Here is a 23,209-nt window from a genome sequence, read left to right on the forward strand (position 1 = left end):
CCTTTAGCTCTTCCCACATACATATAAACCTGATTCTTCTACATTTGATATTGCTTTATTTCTCTAATAACTTTAGTTTCTCCCTTTACCTGACTTAACCCAGACTAATACATCAGTTAGAGATTTACCCTACATCTGACTTGGATATTCTTCATCAGTGAAAGAACAGGCAGCTTGGTAGTTCTCACAAGGGGTTTAGAGGAAGTACAGGATTGCCCACAGAGCAGCTGAATCAGTGATTGATCCTTAGGATGAAACGGAAAATAGATTGAATGTCAAAGACGTCCTTTATTCATGTAACAACTGGAATTTCAGAAATGAAGCACATTCTGGAAATTATCTATTCCAACATCTAAAACTATAAATGTGGAAAGTGAGATGACTGGCTTCAGTCGAGGTAATTGAGTAACTTGTTTCAGTTCACTCAGTAGGTTAATGGTAGTGCTGGGAGGAGAAGAGGTGATTATCCCTGTGCTTGAAAAGTTCACACTCTATTAACCATGATTTAGGCAGAATGGTACTTTTTCCTTTATGAGTTAAAAGCTCAGAAGTGGTGCACACACATGTATTAATAGGTAAATATACAATTTATATATATATAGCTAATATATAAATTAACATTTTCTATAAATGTATATGTATGTAGGTGTTGAATAGATTCAAGGGGTTAGACCTAGTAAGTGGAGTACTTGAAGAACTATGGACAGAGGTCTATAATATTGTATAGGAGGCAGCGGGAAAAAAAAAAAAAATCCCAAAGAAAAAGAAATGCAAGAAAGCAAAGTGGTTATCTGAGATGGCTTCACAGATAGAGGAGGAAAGAAGTGAAGTGAAAAGTAAAGGGGAAAGGGAAAGGCACACCCAGCTAAATACAGAGTTCCAGAGACTAGCAAGGAGAGACAAGAATGCATTCTTCAGTGAACAATGCAAACAAATAGAGGAAAACAACAGAAAGGGTAAGGCTAGAGATCTCTTCAAGAATATTAGAAATAAAGGACCATGTCATCCTAGGATGGGTATAATAAAGGACAGAAACAGTAAAGACCTAATAGAAGCAGAAGAAATCAAGAAGAGATGGAAAGAATATACAGAAGAACTGTACAGAAAAGATCTTAATGACCTGGATAACCATGATGGTGTAGTCTCTTACTCAAAGCCAGATCTTCTGAAGTGTGAAGGCAAGTGGGCCTTAGGAAGCACTGTTCCAATAAAGCTGGTACAGGTGATGGAATTCCAGCAGAGCTATTTAAAATACTAAAAGATGATGCTATTAAAGTGTTGCACTCAGCAAAAAAAAATAAAGTGTTGCACTCAATATATCAGCAAATTTGGAAAACCCAACAGTGGTCACAGGACTGGAAAAGGTCAATCCTCATCCCAATTCCCAAGAAGGGCAGTAGTAAAGAATGTTCAAACCACCAGGCAATTGCACTCATCTTCATCTCATACTAGTAAGGTTATGCCCAAAATCCTCCAAGCTAGGCTTCAGCATGAACTGAGAAATTCCAGATGTTCAAGCTGGATTTAGAAAAGGCAGAGGAATCAGAGATTAAATTGCCAGCATTCACTGGATCATAGAGAAAGCAAGGGAGTTCCAGAAAAACACCTACCTCTGTTTCATTGACTATGCTAAAGCCTTTGACTACATGGATTGCAACAAATTGGAAAATTCTTAAAGAGATGAGAATATCAGGCTATCTTACCTGTCTCCTGAGAAACCTATATGTGGGTTAAGAAGCAAGAGTTAGAACCCTTTATGGAACAACTGACTGGTTCAGAATTGAGAAAGGTATACAAGAAGGCTATTTATAGCCTTTAAACCTATTGGTTTAACTTACACACAGACCACATCATGGGAAATGCCTGGCTGGATGAGTTACAAGCTGGAATCAAGATTGCCAGGAGAAATATAAACAACCTCAGATATGTGGATAATACCACTCTAATGGCAGAAAGCAAAGAGGAAATAAAGAGCCTCTTGATGAGGGTGAAGGAAGAGATTGAAAAAGCCAGCTTAAATCTCATTATTACAAAAACTAAGATCATGTCATCCAGTCCCTTCATGGCAAATAGAAAAGGAAAAGCAGTGACATTTCCTTTTCTTGGGCTCTAAAATCACTGCAGATGGTGACTGTGGTCATGAAATTAGAGGACAATTGCTTCTTGGCAGGAAAGCTAAGACAAACCTAGACAGAGTGTTGAAAGCAGAGACATCACTTTGCCACCAAAGATATGTACGGTCAAGGCTATGGTCTTTCCAATAGTCATGTACGAATATGAACGCTGGACAATAAAAAAGGCTGAGCACTGAAGAATCGATGCTTTCATACTGTCGTGCTGGAGAAGACTCATGAGAGTCCTTTAAAGGAGATCAAAACAGTCAATCTTAAAGGAAATCAACCCTGAATACTCATTGGAAGGACTGATGCAGAAGCTGAAGCTCCAATAATTTGCGAACAGTTGACTCTTTGGAAAAGACCCTAATGCTGAGCAAGATTAAAGGCAGAGGAGAAGAGGACGACAGGATGAGATGGCTGGATGGCATCACCGATTCATTTGACATAACTTGGGCAAACTCTGTGAGATGCTGAGGGGCAGGGAAGCCTGGTGTGCTGCAGTCCATGGTGTCACAAAAAATGAGACATGACTTGGCAACTGAACAAAAAAATGTATGTATAATTTAAATACTTGGCCTTGCTGATAAACTAGCTATGATTGGAAAGCCATTAGCTTACTTTAAGAACTTTATGTTCTCTGAGGCAAGAATATTTTCTCCTCTTCTACTGACACTTGGATCATCTGTATTGTGATTTTACATTAGCAAATTTCAGAAAAACTATCAAAGTATAGCTAATTTAATATACAGCTTTTTTTTTTTTTGGTAGTTCCCATTAGCAATCCGAGGTTTGATGGTTCACTATGAGAATTCACAGGATTCTAATAGTCTTATTCACAGCTCATTAAAGTGAAAGAATACAAAACATAGTTGACAATGAGAAAAGTCTTATGGAGCGAAGTTTGGGGCAAAATAGAAACCAGCTTTCAATGATCTTCTCCTAGTAGAGTCTATAAGGCACACTTACTCACCCCAGTAACAAGTTGTGAACATATATGTAAAATTTGTGAGAGACCAGTGAGCAGAGATTTTGCAGGGAGCTATTCACATAGGCAGGCCCTGCTGGAAGTAATCCAAATTCCAGAGCCCCAGAAGGAAAGAAGGTGTTTATTTAACATATACCATACTGTTTGTTCAGGGCTTTCCTGGTGGCTCAGACAGTAAAGAATCTGCCTGCAATGTGGGAGACCTGGGTTTGATCCCTGGGTTGGGAAGATCCCCTGGAGAAGGAAATGGCAACCCACTCCAGTATTCTTGCCTGGAGAATCCCATGGACAGTGGAGCCATGTGGTTGCAAAGAGATGGACACGACTGAGTGACTAACATAATATAACATAATACTGTTTGTTCAAGGAGTTTAGGCATAGTAAGTCACTCTTATCAATTAATGTCAGGGACGCTTCCCAAATCCAAGTTCCCAAACAGCAGCCAAAGGCAAACCTTGAGAGCAGGCCTTCCAAAGATAGCAGTCAAACCTTCTGTGTTAATTCTTTTTTGCACATCCTAGTATTCACAACTTAAAAATATAACTGAAAAATAACCAAAGCTGTTGCCATTGATGTTAGCATCTAAAGTTCAGGCAATTCCTGTTACTTTAGGAATGCTGTGGAGAAAGAACAATGCTTCACTCCTTCTAGGATCTGATGAGATCACAATGCTATGTATAATAGCTGGAGAGCAAATGGAACAGCAAATATATTTTCCAGTTGATACACATTGGTTTCACAGTTGATTTTCCAATATTAAGTACTCAATGAGATGGTTTAACTTGACTTACAGTATTGCATTCTGGTTGATTGTTTTTTGGTTTTTGGTTTTTTTCCTTCTGATTTTGGAGTTTTTAATTTTTTACATTTTGTTTTGGTCTTATGAAAATAGAAAAATGTGTATATCACTGTTGTCGCATGGTTCATAAACACTATAAAACCAAAAACACAGTTTTACCATCTTTTCCACACCTGCTTAGCAGTTAGGTATTTCCTTCCCTGGTACCTGCAGCTATCTGAATGTTTCTGTGATTATATATTAAAAATGTTGTTATGTGAAAATTCATTATTGTGTATCTGTCTTCTCCCATCCCTAAGCTGTGAGTTTCTCAGAGATTATGACTGGATCAGAATTAGTACATCCAGAAATAGTAGCTACTACTAGATGTTCAAAAATACTTATTCTCTAATGAGTGAACTATATATATATATATATATATATATATATATATATATATATTTCTGTACTAAAGTAACAGCTGCTGGAACAAATAATAGTCACTGGAAAAATAATAAATCAGGCCTCATAAACCTAAACTAAAAATAAGGAGACAAATAGAAAACGGATAACAGACTAAATGATATATTGAATATATCCAGTGTCCCTTTTGTGTTACTGCATGATTTATTTCAAATAAGAAAATGACTGATCTTTAGATATTTCAGGATTGTTATAAGAAGTTGATATTACGGTAAAAGATGACAAATATTCTTGAAATATTTAAACTGTAAAAATTCAGAGAAAGTAAAATGATAACTTTTATAACCCCAACAACTAGAAAGAATACAGTGCAAATTACTTCTAAGTAAATTGTGGTTGGATAAAGTGGAGAGAAGAATTCTCTCTCAAATTGGAAGAATGTTCCTTTTCACCAAGAGCCAGGAAATCTTATATAAGCCCTCCTACAACAGCAGACATTTAGATTCAAACACTCCTTGGTATTTACGAACAGCTGTAGCTAGCAGAACTGGAGGAGAGATCTACCTCCTGGAGTTTTAGAATTTGCAAAGATCTGTGCATAACAAATAGGAACAGAAATAACTAGAGCTATGAAATGAACTTATTCACAACTTAAAAATATAACTGAAAAATAACCAAAGCTGTTGCCATTGATGTTCATCTAAAGTTCAGGCAATTCCTGTTACTTTAGGAATGCTGTGGAGAAAGAACAATGCTTCACTCCTTCTAGGATCTGATGAGATCACAATGCTATGTATAATAGCTGGAGAGCAAATGGAACAGCAAATATATTTTCCAGTTGATACACATTGGTTTCACAGTTGATTTTCCAATATTAAGTACTCAATGAGATGGTTTAACTTGACTTACAGTATTGCATTCTGGTTGATTGTTTTTTGGTTTTTGGTTTTTTTCCTTCTGATTTTGGAGTTTTTAATTTTTTACATTTTGTTTTGGTCTTATGAAAATAGAAAAATGTGTATATCACTGTTGTCGCATGGTTCATAAACACTATAAAACCAAAAACACAGTTTTACCATCTTTTCCACACCTGCTTAGCAGTTAGGTATTTCCTTCCCTGGTACCTGCAGCTATCTGAATGTTTCTGTGATTATATATTAAAAATGTTGTTATGTGAAAATTCATTATTGTGTATCTGTCTTCTCCCATCCCTAAGCTGTGAGTTTCTCAGAGATTATGACTGGATCCAGAATTAGTACATCCAGAAATAGTAGCTACTACTAGATGTTCAAAAATACTTATTCTCTAATGAGTGAACTATATATATATATATATATATATATATATATATATATATATTTCTGTACTAAAGTAACAGCTGCTGGAACAAATAATAGTCACTGGAAAAATAATAAATCAGGCCTCATAAACCTAAACTAAAAATAAGGAGACAAATAGAAAACGGATAACAGACTAAATGATATATTGAATATATCCAGTGTCCCTTTTGTGTTACTGCATGATTTATTTCAAATAAGAAAATGACTGATCTTTAGATATTTCAGGATTGTTATAAGAAGTTGATATTACGGTAAAAGATGACAAATATTCTTGAAATATTTAAACTGTAAAAATTCAGAGAAAGTAAAATGATAACTTTTATAACCCCAACAACTAGAAAGAATACAGTGCAAATTACTTCTAAGTAAATTGTGGTTGGATAAAGTGGAGAGAAGAATTCTCTCTCAAATTGGAAGAATGTTCCCTTTCCACCAAGAGCCAGGAAATCTTATATAAGCCCTCCTACAACAGCAGACATTTAGATTCAAACACTCCTTGGTATTTACGAACAGCTGTAGCTAGCAGAACTGGAGGAGAGATCTACCTCCTGGAGTTTTAGAATTTGCAAAGATCTGTGCATAACAAATAGGAACAGAAATAACTAGAGCTATGAAATGAACTTGATGAAAACAGTTCTTAAAATTGGTACTTGAATCAATTTCAATCCTGGAGCCCAAACATTCATGGCATTTATAATGAAAATCTTCGTACAACAACATGACCAGTTGATAAGGCGCTTTATTGGATGCATCAAAACAAGGGACATGACAGATTAGAAAAATGGACCAACAGATTGTCTATTTCAATAAGCACACCCTGGTTGAAGATTTTTATAGATACCTAGCATATAATTTTGGTAATAAATATCAGAACCCCATTACAATTACATTTGTTTAAGTTCATTTAAAAATGAGTAGCCATTAGTTCTTTCTTCCCCACAAACCATATACTATGGCTGGGGTTTTACTGATGGCTCAATGGTAAAGAATCTGCCTCCCATGCATGAGAGTTGGGTTCAGTCCCTGGGTCAGGAAGATCCCCTGCAAAAGGAAATGGCAACCCACTCCAGTATTCTTGCCTGGAGAATCCCATGGTCAGAAGAATCTGGTAGGCTACAGTCCCATGGTGTCACAAAAGTGTTGGGCAAAATTTAGCAACTGAACAACAATACTGCGGCTGCAATCTGCGCAGATTCTTCAGTCTTCCAGTCCCCTATACCCCAGCTTTATTGAGGTGATAATTGGTATGTAACTTTGTGTAAGTTTAAGGTATACAATGTGTAGTAATGCAACATAATTACCACGATAGGGTTGGTTAAACATCTGTAACTCAATTAATTACCTTTGTATGTGTGTGTGATGAGACCAATTAAGATCTACTCTCTTAATAACTTTCAAGTATGTACGGCAGTATTGTTGACTATAGTCACCAAGCTGTACATTATATCCCAAGAATATATTTATCTTATAACTGAAACTTTGTACACTTTGGCTGACATTCCCATTCTCCACACCCTGAGATCATGCAGTATTTATTTTTCTCTGATTTATTTTGCCAGCATAATGGCATCAAATTTCAACCCTGGTGTTGCAAATAGTAGTATTTCCTTCTTTCTCATGGTTGAACAATACCTTATTGAATAAATGTGAATATTCATTTATCCATGGATAGGCTTAGGTTGCTTCCATGTCTTGACTATTGTGAATGGTGTTGCAATGAACATGGGGTGCATATATCTCTTCAACTTAGTGATTTCATTTCCTGAGGAAATTCCTTAATGATTTCATTTCAGTCCATATCAATGTGTAGAGCTGCTGGGTCATCTGGTAGTAATATTTTTAACTTTTTGAAAAACCTCCATACTATTTTCCTTAGAAGCTGTACCAGTTTATATCACTACCAATTGTCTACAAATGTTCTCCTTTATCTACATCCTTGCTAACATTTATCTTTTGTCTTTTTGCTAATAGTCATACTAACATTCTAACAAGGGTAAGGTGATACCTCAGTATTTTACATGCCTTTCCCTGATGATCAATGCCATTGAATACCTTTTCATGAACCAGTTGACCATATGTATAACTTCTTTGGAAAAATGTCTATTCATATCTTTTGCCCACTTTATAATTTGACTTTTTTTTTCTTTTCTTTTTTTTTTTTTTGCTGTTGAGTTGTATGACTTCTTCACATACTTTGAATGTTAACCTCTTGTGGCATATATGGTTTTCAGATATTTTCTCCCTTTCTGCAGGTTGTGTTTTCACTTTATTAGCTTTTCTACTTTCTGTGAAAAAGCTTTTTACTTTGATGTAGTTCAAATTGTTTAGTTTTTATTTTATTTCTTGTAATTCTGCTGTCATATCCCAAAATTTGTTGACAAGACCAGTATCAAAAAGATTTTCCTTTTTTTTTTTTTCCAAGCAATTTTATGGTTTCAGGTCTTGTTCCACTTTGAGTTAATTCTTGTGAGTAATGTAAGATAGGAGTCCAGTTTCATTCATTCACATGTAGATATCTAGTTTTCCCTGTACCATTTAACAGTCTACTCTTCACAGTAAGTATTCTTGACTCTTGCCAATTATGAGTTAACTTAAGTGTTCAATTTTATTCATCTTTATATGCTTAACACATCTTTTGTTTCTTTTCTTATAAAAATCTAGGTATAAGCTATGTGTTTTCGTCCACTTGAAGGTTATTTTTTTGGGATAGAGGAAAATTTTCTTATATTGCACTGGACTCAGTGACTTGGTAGCTATTCCTCCTTCTGCTCATTAGATCCCCCACCACCACTGCTTACCCTGTGGCCTTTGCTCTGGGAATTCCTGGATTTCAGTACTCCTGATATTATGCTAAAATACTTTTTGGGGCCTTCGAGGGGTAGAAGTGTGGGATAGACCACACCTAACATAGTCTATTCATTCACATGTTTAACTAAAAAATATCTACAAACTAGTAGAACTGAATAGTTTATATTAAAAAAAAAAAACAGCAGTTTTCTTCTAGATTCCTCTTTCTTTACTCTCACTTCACTTTGAGAATTTTTGTTTGTTTGTTTTTTGAGGTAGCTGCATCTAAATCTCTTTAAAAATGTATTTGTAGTATTATTCTTTAAGTTAGTACATTCTGACTTATCTATTGGTTTTTCTATGTCAGATGAGGCTTTAGCTACTGAATTATTACTCTTCTCTTGGAATGCCTACCTTCGTAGTATTGCTGTTACTTTTTATTCACTTTTCCATTTTTATAGGTTTAAATGTTTATAATGTATTTCTATTTCCTTTAATGCCAACTGTACAGAGTCGGACACGACTGAAGCGACTTAGCAGCAGCAGCAGCAGCAAACAATACTGTTTTACATTTCTGTTTAGTCCATTTTGTCCACTATAACAAAATACAGTGAACTGAGTGGCTTATACAACAGTTATTTATTAATATTTCTCACATTTCTGGAGGCTGAAAATTCAAGATGGAGGCACCAGCAGATTCAGTGTCTGGTGAGAGCCTCCTTCTTGATTCACAGATGGCTAACGTCTCCTTTTGTCCTCATATGTGAGAGAGACCAGGGAGCTCTCTGGCACTTATATATGGATACCAATCCCGTTGGGGTAAAAGTGAAAACAGTAACAGATTTTATTTTCTTGGGCACCAAAATCACTGTGGCCTGTGACTGCAGCCACAAAATTAAATGATGCTTGTTCCTTGGAAGAAAAGATATGACAAATCTAGACAGCATATTAAAAAGCAGAGATAACACTTTTCTGACAAAGGTCCATATAGTCAAAGCCACAGTTTTTCCAGTAGTCACATATGGATGTGAGAGTTGGACCACAAAGAGGCTTAGTAATGAAGAATCGATGCTTTCAAACTGTAGTGCTGTAGAAGACTCTTGAAGGTCTCTTGGACTGCAAGGAGATCAAACCAGTCAATCATAAAGGAAATCAACCCTGAATATTCACTGGAAGAACAGATGCTGAAGCTGAAGCTTCAATACTTTGGCCAACTGATGAGAAAAGTCAACTCATTGGAAAAGATCTTGATACTAGGAAAGATTGAGAGCAGGAGTAGAAGGGGGAGACAGAGGATGAGATGGTTGAATGGCATTCACCAACTCAATGGACATGAGTTTGAGCAAACTCCAGGAGGTTGTGAAGAACAGGGAAGCCTGGGTTGCTACAGTTTATGGGATCCCAAAGAGTCAGATACAACCTAGAGACTAAACAACAATCCCATTCATGAGGGCCCCACCCTTGTGACTTAATCATGTTCCAATATCATCACTTTTGAGGTTAGGTTTCAACATGTGAATGACGGGTGGACACAAACATTTAGACCATAGTGACTTTACTCCAGAAAACAGATAGTAGTATTCTTTTACCGTAATTTTGTTTCTTTTTCTTGCCATTTATTAAATTCTGTCATCTGTGCTTGTCCTTTAATATGCCTCAAGTTAAGTCATATTTCCATTCTCTTTTAAAACCACATGAAATGTTTTTTTATGTCTAGTCTGATTGTGAAATTCCCAAATCAACAAAATTGTCTAGCTAAATATGTCTATGTAAAAATCAAGGGCATGTGTGCTATGTATCCGACTCTGTGATGCTATGGATCATAGCCAGCCAGACTCCTCCATCCATGGGATTCTCAAGGCAAGAATACTGGAGTGAGTTGCCATGCCCTCCTTCAGGAGACGTTCCTGTCTTCCTGATCCAGGGGCTGAACCTGCATCTCTTATGTCTCCTGCATTGGCAGGCGGGTTCTTTACCATTAGCACCACCTGGGAAGCTAAATATATCTATGCAAAAATCAAGGACAATAGAACCAAATGATGTACTGTGATAAAAAGGTGAAATATGGCCATATATATATACACACACACACACATATATATATGTATATATTCACATTCTTTTCATTGACAGTGTGGTTGAAGACTCTTACTTGAGTCAGTCTGGGCTTTGTGACTATTTTGACAAATAGAACATGGCAGAAGTCATGGAATGTTGGTTTCTAGCCCCAGAATTTAAAAGATGGCAGCTTTCATTTCTGTGTCTTAGAAGATCATCTGAGATCCCTCATGTGCCAATGAAATACTTCCTGCTTCACTGCTGGAAGAGAGGATCTGTAAATACTTTTTTGACAGTCACTGTGGGACCTGCACTTTCATCCATTTCTTCCAAAATAATAGATATATGAGTGAATCAGTCTCGTACCCTCCATACTAGCTCATCTACCATCTGAGCACCACTGAATGACCTCAATTGATACTACATGGAATAGCAGAATTATCCAGCTAAACAGTGTAGGCATTCCTAATCTATAAAATTGTGAGATTAGTACACTGATTGTTGTCAGTCACCAAATTTCAGTATTTTGTTCTTTTATGTTGCAAAACATAACTAGGAGAGTTATTTCCTTATTTGTTCAAGATTTTTCTTTTCCCAAACTCTTTATTGGATTTTCCTTTTAAAGTTGCCAAACCTGTATCTATTATATCATGAATTATTTTCAAATGATCCATCATAGCACCTATTCTCAGGATTCCTCTTAATTCCTGGAAATCCCCTTCCACCTGCTTGCCATCTTCCTTCTACAAACTAAAATATTCGATTTTTAGATCTGTTACAAATCTGTCACCTTGGGACTTCCTTTTGCTTCCCTCTTTAAATGAAGTGAAAATTTCCTGAATCCTATATCTTCCACTTTCATGTTTTACTTACTTGCTTTGATAGAGTATGTTCAGGAGGAATTTGCTGAGAGAATGCTTCCAAGGTAAATGTTCTTATTCTTTGCATATTGAATATATTTTTGGCTCTTGCCTGTGACTAAATGGATTTGGAATTTAAGATTCAAGTATATTTTCTCTGATCTTTGAAATATTTTTTCATTGTATTCTAGAATACTGCATGCATTTTATATGAGAAAGTCAATGTTAGTCTTATTTTTATTCCTTCTAGATAATCTCTTTTGTGCCTCAGGTGTCTCTTTTCATTTCTTATACTGGGCTATTTTATTATTTTATTAATAGCAAGTGAATTTTAGCAAGTGAAGAGGTTTTCTGGCATATTCAAGTAATAGATAAAAGGAGAAAAGCATCCCTGCTACTTTTCTCTCTCTCTCTCTCTTTTTTTTTTATTGTTGTTTCTTGCAGTGTGTAGAAATTGTTTTAAAATTGTGTTTGAAAAAATTAGTGTTATGGATCTGCTATGAGTTGATGACTGATTGAGGTGGTGATTACTGTAAAAATGACTTTTGAAAAAGTAGAAATTAAGAGCTATTCCACAGGCTATTCCATTAACATCATTACACACAGTCAGCGGCTAGCGGCCCTGATTAAAATCAAGATGCTTTACTCTTGAAATACACCATCTCACTTTACTAGACAGCATGATGCCCTCTCAGAAGAGATGGTATGTTGTTTCTGAATGACTTAGTGGATCACTGGAAGGACTGTGAGTAATGACAAAGATTTTAGGAATTATTTAATACATTTTCCATGCTTATATGAATAATCTTGAGTTCCCCTCGCCTCTCATTTCTGTTATTAAATATTTGCTTTTCCTTCAAAGCTCATTTGAGAGAGCTTGGCGAGGTACATAAAGTCCTACATTTGTGAGGGTTTAGCATTTTGGAGTTGTAGACCACTCTGCTTTTCACACTTTAAAGGGCACTAATGCTCAAGAGAAAAGAAAAAAATAAATAAAATGAATTCAAGTGGAAGATATATAGGATTTCAATTCCAAGCAGATGTTGGTAACATAGACAAAAATAACAATAATTAGCCAAGACACATAAAAAAAGAGCCAATGAATCAACTGGTTATAAAAAAGAGAAAATGAATGCAATGCAAGTCAGAATAAAAAGAGGTAAAACTTTCAGTTGCACACATTATGATTAATGTGCCTTGTACACACAGAGTTAATTGTTTGGCATTACCAAAGGCAAACCTCATGAATAGAGGTTAAAAAAATCAAAGTTACAATGAATTAAGAATGCATTCAACATTTCTTCTTCCCGTCTTTTAAATGAACTTTTTTTTTTCTTCCTCCTTTTGCTTTTTAAACCATTTTCCTGTCTTCTAAGCTAAAAAGTAAGATACTGATTGACTCTCCCCGTTAAATAAATTTTTTTTTGTTTTGGTCTTCAAAAATGACTGCTTTTACAGTTTTCAATCAGAAAACAATTTACTCCCATATCTGCAACTTCTAGTCCTCCATTAGAAGAGAAAATATGGAAAACTCACTAATAATAGAAGATGTAGAAAATAGATTATAGTTATCAGAAAAGAGGAGGGTTAGGGTGGTTGAAATGGGTGAAAGGGACAAACTAAGTGGTCGTAGATGACAATGGTGATGATCACTTTGTAGTGTTTATACATGCTGAATTATAATACTGCATATTTGAAACATATATTTCAAATTATATATTAAAAATAAATGAATATGTAAAATGAAAATTGATGCTGAGATACTGATAGAGGTTTACAGGGTTTTGTATGATGATTATTTAAGCAAACTGATTTTTATAGATCTTTTAGCAAATTTCCATCTTCAGTCTTCCTCATCCTCACCTAATACCCAATACATATTGCAAATATTTACAAGTATAATTATCAGTAAAGTTTTGAGCTACAAATTTAAAAATATCAACCCTTATGTGAAATGCCATTAAATACATTCCTTCTTCTAACTTGAAAAAATATTAGTTGCTCAGTAGTGTCTGACTCTTTGTGACCCATGGGGCCTATAGCCCACCAGGCTTCTCTGTCCATGGAATTCTCCAGTCAAGAATACTGGAATGGCTAGCCATTCCTTTCAACAGGGGATCTTCCTGACCCAGGGATTGAACCTGGGTCTCTTCCATTGGCAGGCAGATTCTTTGCCATGGGAGCCATCAGAGAAGCCAATTCTAACTAGAGTCTCCACCAAATAACTGTAAGGATTATAAAATAATATATAAATGAAAAACTTTTAAAATACAAGTATCATATCACTCTAAACTGTTTTCTCTTTTATTATCTAAGATTTTCAGCAAAAGTTTTGAAGAGAAATCATGCTACTAATGAAAAGGAAGGCAGATAAGATCCCTGATCAAGTCTATTGAGAATGCTAAAGATCTTTGTAGACTCTTCCTTGGACTGAATAAGGCCTAATTCTTGTAAGCCTCCTCACCACACATGTATCCACTGCTCCTGGCCCCCAAATATAGGTTATTAGTGAGGTGTTAGGGCCACTTTAGAACCCTCTTAGTCTTTATTAATAGTTGGTCTTAGAGTGTACCCTGACACTTGAAGTCAGAGGAAGGCCATCTGGGTTTCAATTAACTTGAAAGGCATATTAGAACGTATTTGAAATACCCCATCAAGTTGTAGTGGTTGTTTTACTAGCATCAACTAAAATAAGTTACTCTTTTAGTACATATATCTTCTCCAGCAAAATGAAGGATACATAATCTCCACAAGTAGGAACTATTTGATACACTAAAAAAAAATAAAGGCAGCCCTAAAATTGTGTCCAGTGATATTATTAGAGTAATAAATACTTATAAAAACTGTATTGCCAGGCTGTAAATATTAATGGAAAGCTATCCATGTCTTCAGTCAAAGTAAATTGACCTTTAATTAAAATGATATACTTTTTGTCTCTCCCATGACTCTGTACACAAGTGATGAGTCAGTTTGTTCTTGATTTATCCCTCTTTCACCTCAGTGTATACCCTAGTATTCCCTGAATACCCAGATCCTAAATACTGAATTTAACACAGCGTCAATAAATATTAGTTGAATTGAACTGTACTTATTAGGCACTTAATGAACTTTAGGATGGAGACATTATACTTCGAACTTTTTGGGTGAAGGATGGAATTATATTGATTCTCTGACTGAAAGCTACCATGCTCACATATTTGAACTATTTGAGATTTCAAAAGTTCCCAGCAAATGATTACTAGCAAATCCATTTCTTACAATTAGTCTCTTTTCAGCCATATCTTAATAGCTGCTCCTGTTGCTGACAGGTGATCTATCACTTTGTCTCAAGATATTGTAGCGACAGAGTGAAAATTGCTAAGTGAAGCACTGATATGATGTAGAAAGAAGGGGGAAAGTGAATGGACATAGTTTGTAATTGCAATGTCACTTCACAAATCCTGAGGCATTGACATTAAAGAAAGTACTGTTTACTGGTTTCTAGAAACCAAGGTACATGGCAAGACTATTATCCTTTTAGAGATTATGGATTACTTAACCTGATTCCAGAACTATTTTCTACGTATTTGAGGCATTTTTATGAAAAGAACACTATTAATTATTGATAAACATGGCAGACAGCCAGCCCACCTGGTTATAATCCATGTCTTTATTGTCATATTCTTTTCCATTTCATTTAATGAATAGTTCTTTTTCACTTGATTATTTCCATTTTCTTCCCTCCTAAATAATTTCTAAAAACCTTTAAACTTTTTTATTTATTTATACTCCAATCAGTTTCTAAAGGAATTTAAAGCTGCTCCATTCAAATAGAGAGAAATAGCCATGCACAGACTTCTGCATGGTAATGTTAAAATACCATATTTGAAATTACAATAGCAAGGGAACATTATTAAAAATATACATTTAATTACTATTAATTTTTTCCTGAAAATATTTGCAGACCACTAATTTTAAGATGGTGAAATTTAGCAGTTAGTCTAAAGACATTGAGATAAAAATGACATTGTGCTAAGGTTTGAATCTAGGTTCCAAAATGCCTTTCTGTATGACTTTACACAAGTCATTTAACCTTCTTGGATCAACTTCCTTAGGAGAACAATGAATGAGTTTATAATAAAACCTACCTCAGATTCTTTTTTTTTTTTTTCATGTGGGTGAAATACACATCAGCTTCTTAGAATGTTATTAAGTCTTTAAGAAGTTAATAAATATTTTCTGCACTCATGTTACTTATACTTGATCTGAGTTGTATATCCATTAAAAAAGATATTGTCAGAAAAAGAAGCCTTCAGAATGGGAGAAAATAATAGCAAATGAAGCAACTGACAAACAACTAATCTCAAAAATATACAAGCAACTCCTACAGCTCAATTCCAGAAAAATAAATGACCCAATCAAAAAATGGGCCAAAGAACTAAATAGACATTTCTCCAAAGAAGACATACAGATGGCTAACAAACACATGAAAAGATGCTCAACATCACTCATTATCAGAGAAATGCAAATCAAAACCACTATGAGGTACCATTTCACACCAGTCAGAATGGCTGTGATCCAAAAGTCTACAAGCAATAAATGCTGGAGAGGGTGTGGAGAAAAGGGAACCCTCTTACACTGTTGGTGGGAATGCAAACTAGTACAGCCACTATGGAGAACAGTGTGAGATTCCTTAAAAACTGGAAATAGAACTGCCTTATGATCCAGCAATCCCACTGCTGGGCATACACACTGAGGAAACCAGAAGGGAAAGAGACACGTGTACCCCAATGTTCATCGCAGCACTGTTTATAATAGCCAGGACATGGAAGCAACCTAGATGTCCATCAGCAGATGAATGGATAAGAAAGTAGTGGTACATATACACAATGGAGTATTACTCAGCCATTAAAAAGAATACATTTGAATCAGTTCTAATGAGGTGGATGAAACTGGAACCTATTATACAGAGTGAAGCAAGCCAGAAGGAAAAACATAAATACAGTATACTAACGCATATATATGGAATTTAGAAAGATGGTAACAATAACCCGGTGTACGAGACAGCAAAAGAGACACTGATGTATAGAACAGTCTTATGGACTCTATGGGAGAGGGAGAGGGTGGGAAGATTTGGGAGAATGACATTGAAACATGTAAAATATCATGTAAGAAACGAGTTTCCAGTCCAGGTTCGATGCACGACACTGGATGCTTGGGGCTAGTGCACTGGGACGACCCAGAGGATGGTATGGGGAGGGAGGAGGGAGGAGGGTTCAGGATGGGGAACACATGTATACCTGTGGCGGATTCATTTTGATATTTGGCAAAACTAATACAATTATGTAAAGTTTAAAAATAAAATAAAATTAAAATGTGAAAAAAAATGTGAAGAATGAGGGTTACATGGAAATGCATGCAAAGGCTAATACCTTGCATGTTGAATGCAACCTTAATACTGATTTAGTTTAATTAAATTAAACCAACCTTGGAAAACCCAGAAGTGGCCACAGGATTGGAAAAGGTCAGTCCTCATCCCAGTTCCCAAGAAGGGCAGTACTAAAGAATGTTCAAACCACCAGACAATTGCGCTCATCTCCCATGCTAGTAAGGTATGCTCAAAATCCTGTATGCTAGGCTTCAGCATTATGTGAACTAAGAATCCCAAGATGACCTAGAGGGGTGGGATGGGGAGGGAGATGGGAGGGAAGTTCAAATGGGAGGGGAGATATATATATATATATATATATATATATATATATATACACATATACCTATGGCTGATTCGTGTTGAGGTTTGACAGAAAACAACAAAGTTCTGTAAAGCAATTATCCTTCAATAAAAAATAAAAAAAAAAGAATTACAAAATGGTTTGAGAAGAGGCAGAGGAAACAGGGATCAAATTTCCAACATTTGCTGGATCATAGAGAAAGGAAGTGAATTCTGGAAAAACATCTACTTCTGTTTCATCGACTATGCTAAAACCTTCAACTGTGTGGATCATAACAAACTATGGAAAACTTTTAAAGAGATGGGAATACCAGATCATTTTACCTATCTCCTGAGAAACCTGTATACAGGTCAAGAAGCAACCGTTAAAACTGTGTATGGAAGAACTGACTGGTTCAGGATTGAGAAAGGAATATGACAAAGCTGTTTGTTGCCACCCTGTTTATTTAATTTACAGGCTAAGGGCATCATGAGAAATGCTGGTCTGGAGAAGTTACAAGCTGGAATCAAGATTGGCAGGAGAAACATCAACAACCTCAGATATGCTGATGATACCACTCTAATGGCAGAAAGTGAAGAGAAAATAAAGAGCCTCTTGATGAGGGTGAAGGAAGAAAGTCAAAAAGTCAACGTAAAACTAAATATTAAAAAAAAAAAAAAGATCATGACATTTGGCTCAATGACAAATAGAAGGGGAAAATGTGGAAGCAGCGATAGATTTCCTATTCTTTGGTTCTAAAATCACTGTGGATGATGCCTGCAGCCATGAAATTGGAAAATGATTGCTTCTTGGCAGGAAAGCTAAGAGAAAACTAGACTGTGTTAAAAATCTTTGCCAACAAAGATACAAATGGTCAAGGCTATGGTCTTTCCAGTAGTCACATACAGTTGTGAGAGCTGAATCATAAAGAAGGCAGAGCACCAAAGAATTGGAGCTTTTGAACTGTCGTGCTGGAGAAGACTCTTGAGAGTCCCTTGGACAGCAAGGAAATCAACCCTGAATACTCATTGCAAGGATTGATGCTGAAGCTGAAGTTCCAATATTTTGGTCACCTGATGTGAACAGCCAACTCATTAGAAAAGACCCTGATGCTGGGAAAGATTGAAGGCAGAGGAAAAGAGAGTGTCAGAGGATGAGAAGGTTGGATGGCATTACTGATTCAGTGGACATGAACTTGGGCAAACTCTGGGAGATGTTGAGGGACAGGGAGGCCTGGCATGCTACAGTCCATGGGGTTGTAAAGAATCAGACACAACTAGGCGACTGAACAACATCAACCACAACAACCTTGTTTGAGTATGTGTTACATCCTGGTCCTTGCATTTTTCAGATGAGAAAACTAAAGCTTGATATAACATAAGCACTTTCTCAAGTTAGTAGAAAATGTATAACACCACTATAAGCTACAGCCCTCACTTAGCTGCCTCTTAGGTAATCTCTTTCAAAGATTTCTTAGGTAATTTTCTTTCAAAAGCCCCAGAGCAATTTTCCTGAAGCAAAGAGAAAATGCACTTGCACTCTGAAAGTATCGCATATTGGATTGCATATGCTACTCTGGTATTTGAACTTAAACAGGTCATTTAGCTTGTTTGGATCAATTTTCTGAATAAAAACAACCACCATAAAACAGGAAAAGATAAACCTAAGAGTAGATATCTCAAATATTTCATAAAAAATTGTTGTTTAGAAAAGGGTGTTAGCCTCAACAGGGGTAGTATGAAAGTCTTACTTGAAGTAAAATGATTTTTTCACCCCAGGATTCATTTGTACTATCAAGGGACTTAAGATCTCCCTGTAAAGTATTTGAATTTTTTTCTGTATTTGTCATTGCTATGAAACAATGAAATTGCATACTGTTTCCAATAGTGCCAATATTCATTTATTATGTACATCAAAGAAGTGAATATTTTATACTGCTAAATAATCTTTAAATGAATAATCATAATAATGCATCTAATTCATTTTAAATCTCATTTCAGCACATTTGATTTCTCAATAAAACAACTTTATAAAGGAAAATATTTAACTGGTTCTGTAAAAAATATAATATTCATTTACATGAAAAACAAACTATTCTATGTGCTTTTATGATGGATATTATTAGTCTCATATAGGCTCTCTATATATCCATATACATATTATTCTTATATCTGCTTACAAAAAATACTTTTCTATTTTAAGTTACTGAAAGCATTTAAAAAACAAAGTTCATTAATTGTATATATTTCAGCTATATAGCTGGAAACTCGTTTTACCTGTACCAGAAACTCTCCTAAACTGTGCTAAGTCACTTCAGTTGTGTCTGACTCTTTGTCACCGCATGGACTGTAACTCGCCAGGCTCCTCTGTTCCTAGAATTTTCCAGGCAAGAATAGTGGAGTGGGATCTTCCCACTCCAGGGATCGAACCCAAGTCTCTTATGTCTACCAGTATTGGCAGGTGGGTTCTTTATCACTAGCACCACCTATGGAGCCCCTCTCCTGAAAAAGATTCAGTTAAAGAAAATCAAAGATCAGTAAGTTAGAAAACCAAGAATAGGTACATTTTAAAAAGTTGAGAGTATGTTTTGATGTCGCATAGATCTCAGCTTAAAATATGTTTGTTGCTACTTTAGGCTATTTGAGCCTCAATCTCCATCACTCTAGAATGTGAATTATAATGTAAGCACACTGACTGATTCCCCAGAACCAATTTCTCTCTTGCCTCTTTCCAGTAATCCATGGTTTTAACTTGCAGAATCTGGTGGTGGCTCTATCTTCTTTCTAAGGGTAGAAGATAGACAGAGACTTAATCAATTAGTGCATCCCTTCTCCAGTTCAAGTTTATGACCTAAATTGCTCAACTCAGAGTGAAAGTTAGCAGCCTGGCTTGATATGTGGGAGCACAAAGCACTGCTTCTCTCTGTAGACAAAGCAATCCCCACAGCTGCTATGAACTGTTGATCCTTGAGCCCTCCTGAAAACTCATCTGGATAGGGGCAGAGCTCAGAAAATTCCAGGGGGAAATTTAGAGCTTTGATATCACTCTGATCCATCTTTTGTGAAGCCCATTCTACTTCTAGTCTTTTCAGTAATGTGTACCAGTACTTTTGCTTTATCTTTTCAGAACATTTGAGATGAATTTTCAGGTATTTGTAATATTAACACTTGACTTAGTGAGAAAATAATCCCTCCAGTCTGTGGGTTGTAAGGTTTAACAATACAGGTTGACAGTCCTCATCTTTATTCTCAGAGGAAAGGTATGCTTTAGAATTCTTTCTTTTTTTTTTCTTATTTTTAAACAGGCAATGTAGCTCGTATACTATACAATAGCTAACACCGCCAGAAGGATAAGTGGCAGAAACCTATAATCAAACTGAGCATTTCTGCAGGAAAATGTGTGAGCAATCACAATTAGTTTTCCTCTTTTTTTTTTTTTAAAGGCTACAAATAGCCTAGTGATTGTTCATTTCAGGCTTTGCTAAAATGTGAATTTTGAAGAAAATTCTTGATGCATAGCTCTCTGGATTTTATATTTACATCTAAGGATATGTATTCCTTCTCTGTCTCTCTCCTCTCTATACACACACACATGCACATATCTACATATGTAAACATATGTGTGTGTAAATGTAATACTATAGGTTCTTATTTGGTATATAAAAATCATTTTATTAGTTCAGTTACTCATGATAAAGAATGCTTTTTATGAATAAAATTTATAGCCAAATTACATCATTATTTTCTCATCATCTATATTATCAAAAAGATGGATTATAATTTACTCTATCCTGTTTCTGAAATGTACCTAGACTGAACTAAGAGCAGAGTTTGCTGCAATGTTAAAAAAAAATGTTTTGGTCAGATATATTTTAATTGGAGTTTTCACCGTTTCCTTCCTTTGACACAAATCCTATTAAATATCATTCTGACATTCATTATGATAAGTAACTGAGCTCTTGGCAAACATTTGCCATGTAAGCAATGTTGGATCTGTTTCTAATGACTGGTAAAATGACACGTTAGTCCTTGTTAACAAAAATTTTCAGCAGATGAAAAATAAGATTTTTACTCTTAGAGCAGTTTTTTCCTAATAAAATCATATGAATTATGCTAAAATAGATATAACATTCATGATATAGCTAAGAAAACTGGGAACAAAGGAGTAAATATTGTTTTCAGAGAGTAATAGATAAACTAAAACTTTGTATTTTTTCTATTATCTATATTGATCATTTTTAAAAATTTAATCTGTGTATTAAGGAATAATATGACACTTAACCAGAGATAAACAATACTTTTTTCAAAGTTTTCTAAAACTTTATTAGTTACTCCCAATAATCCTGGATGTCTCATTATTTTTTTTATATAAAGAACTATTAAATAAGAAAACAAATGGCAGTATACTTACTCTGAATGTATTTTCTTATATAAATTTAAACAGTATTTGTAACCTAGAAGAAAATAAATTTGCCCTAAAAGATTGTGGTTGTCCTTATTAATAAAATTATATGGCAAATATCTAGTTTTAAAAAAAACACCTGTCAGAGCAGCGTTCTAACCTAGCTTGAATTTTGCCTTTCAAATAGAACTAATTTGCTTTTTATACTATTTTGCTCTTTGAAGGGCTTTTATTCAAGTCTCTACTCAAATATTTAGTATTCTAACTATAGCTGTCTGGACATAATTAAAAATCATAAATCCCACTTAGCTAGTTTAAGCAAGACATAAATTCATTAAAATGTCAAGAGGGTCTAGCCAATATCCTATACTGCAGAGAACGAGGCCGCCACGTACACAGCCAAGAACAATGAGCACGTGACACCACTTGTCCGCCCTAATGAGCAATCTGCTTCCGTGGCTGCTCAAGAGATGAATGACAGCCTCTAGCAGCACTGCCAGTCTGACCTTGCACATTGCTACACCTGCACATTGGCTGTTTCTCCACCACACTCATGAAAATGGATTCCCCTGTAGTGTCTCATTTATGTACCTCTCCTCTTAACCAATATTCCAGGGGATGTATGCAAACTCTGAAGCCGGTATCAATTATCTGAGCTTGGCCTCAAGGGAAATGGAAATAGGTTGCTGGGTTTAACTTTACAGAACAGACATTCTTAAAATGGATATTCCTAAAATTTAGAAAAGCATTTCAAATTCCTGGATGACTAGATAGCAGAGGCAATTGTGGTCAAAGGGCTTCCCAAGGTTCACTAGTGGTAAAGAATCCACTTGCCATTGCAAGAGACATAAGAGATGGGTGTTTGAACTCTGGGTCGGGCAGATCCCCTGAAGGAGGGCCTGGCAACCCACTCCAGTATTCTTGCCTGGAGAACCCCATGGACAGAAGACCCTGGCAGTGTATAGTCCATAGAGTTGCAAAGAGTCGGACATGACTGAAGCGACTTAGCAAGCACGCATTGTGGTAAAAATAAGAAGACTTGAAAATGATTTACAGCTAAAAAGAAAAAGCCTAAAAATGATATGATTACAATGCTGATGTGGAAACAGCAGTGTTTGTAGTAGAAATATTAATTATAAAATTGCCATGTTGGTGGTGGTGTTGTCTATGCAAAGCCCATGCCAGGTTGGACGGTCATGTCATTCTGATGACAGGGTAAGTGGATATGTTGGGTAAGTTGCATATGTTGTTCCTGGGCTTCATTGCTCTTACCTGAGCAAATTTCAGCCATATCTTAATCTTGGGCAATGATAAATTTGTCTTTGACATCAGCAACAAAACCATTGTTTTGACAGTAATGAGAAGTGATGGCATTGTTTTTGATGGTCAGTGGTAAAAGAGCCTCATGTTTTCCCAGAACTAAAGTGAATCATCCATAGGCAGGCCAGCATTGCAATTACAAGTACTTGACATATTGAAAAGAATTGTTTCTTGGTGAACTAACAGGACTCCTCTGAAGGACTCTAGCATTGTTTGGAAGGAAATGGTGGGAAAGTTAAAGTCCCCACCAAACAGCTAATGTTCATTTTGTTTCAATCCCATGATACATGAGTTCTGACATTCACATTGATATCAGTGTTTCAAAGTGACTGCATTTACATTATGAGGAAAATTATTACCAGTAAGACACAGTCTCTGAATCTCTAAGTGACTTGAAAATATTTAGAGTTGTGATATACTATACTGACTTTTAAATACTTTTAATAAAAT

General features: G+C 35.6%; 1 pseudogene; it reads left to right on the forward strand.

Moving 5' to 3' along the window:
• Window positions 1-1,012: 1,012 nt before the first annotated feature.
• The window catches only part of LOC102277951 (protein ILRUN-like), an 81,646-nt pseudogene continuing 59,449 nt past the window's right edge, over window positions 1,013-23,209 (forward strand).

The sequence above is a fragment of the Bos mutus genome, chromosome 4 (assembly GCF_027580195.1).
Source record: "Bos mutus isolate GX-2022 chromosome 4, NWIPB_WYAK_1.1, whole genome shotgun sequence".
In the NCBI taxonomy this organism is placed as follows: Eukaryota; Metazoa; Chordata; class Mammalia; order Artiodactyla; family Bovidae; genus Bos; species Bos mutus.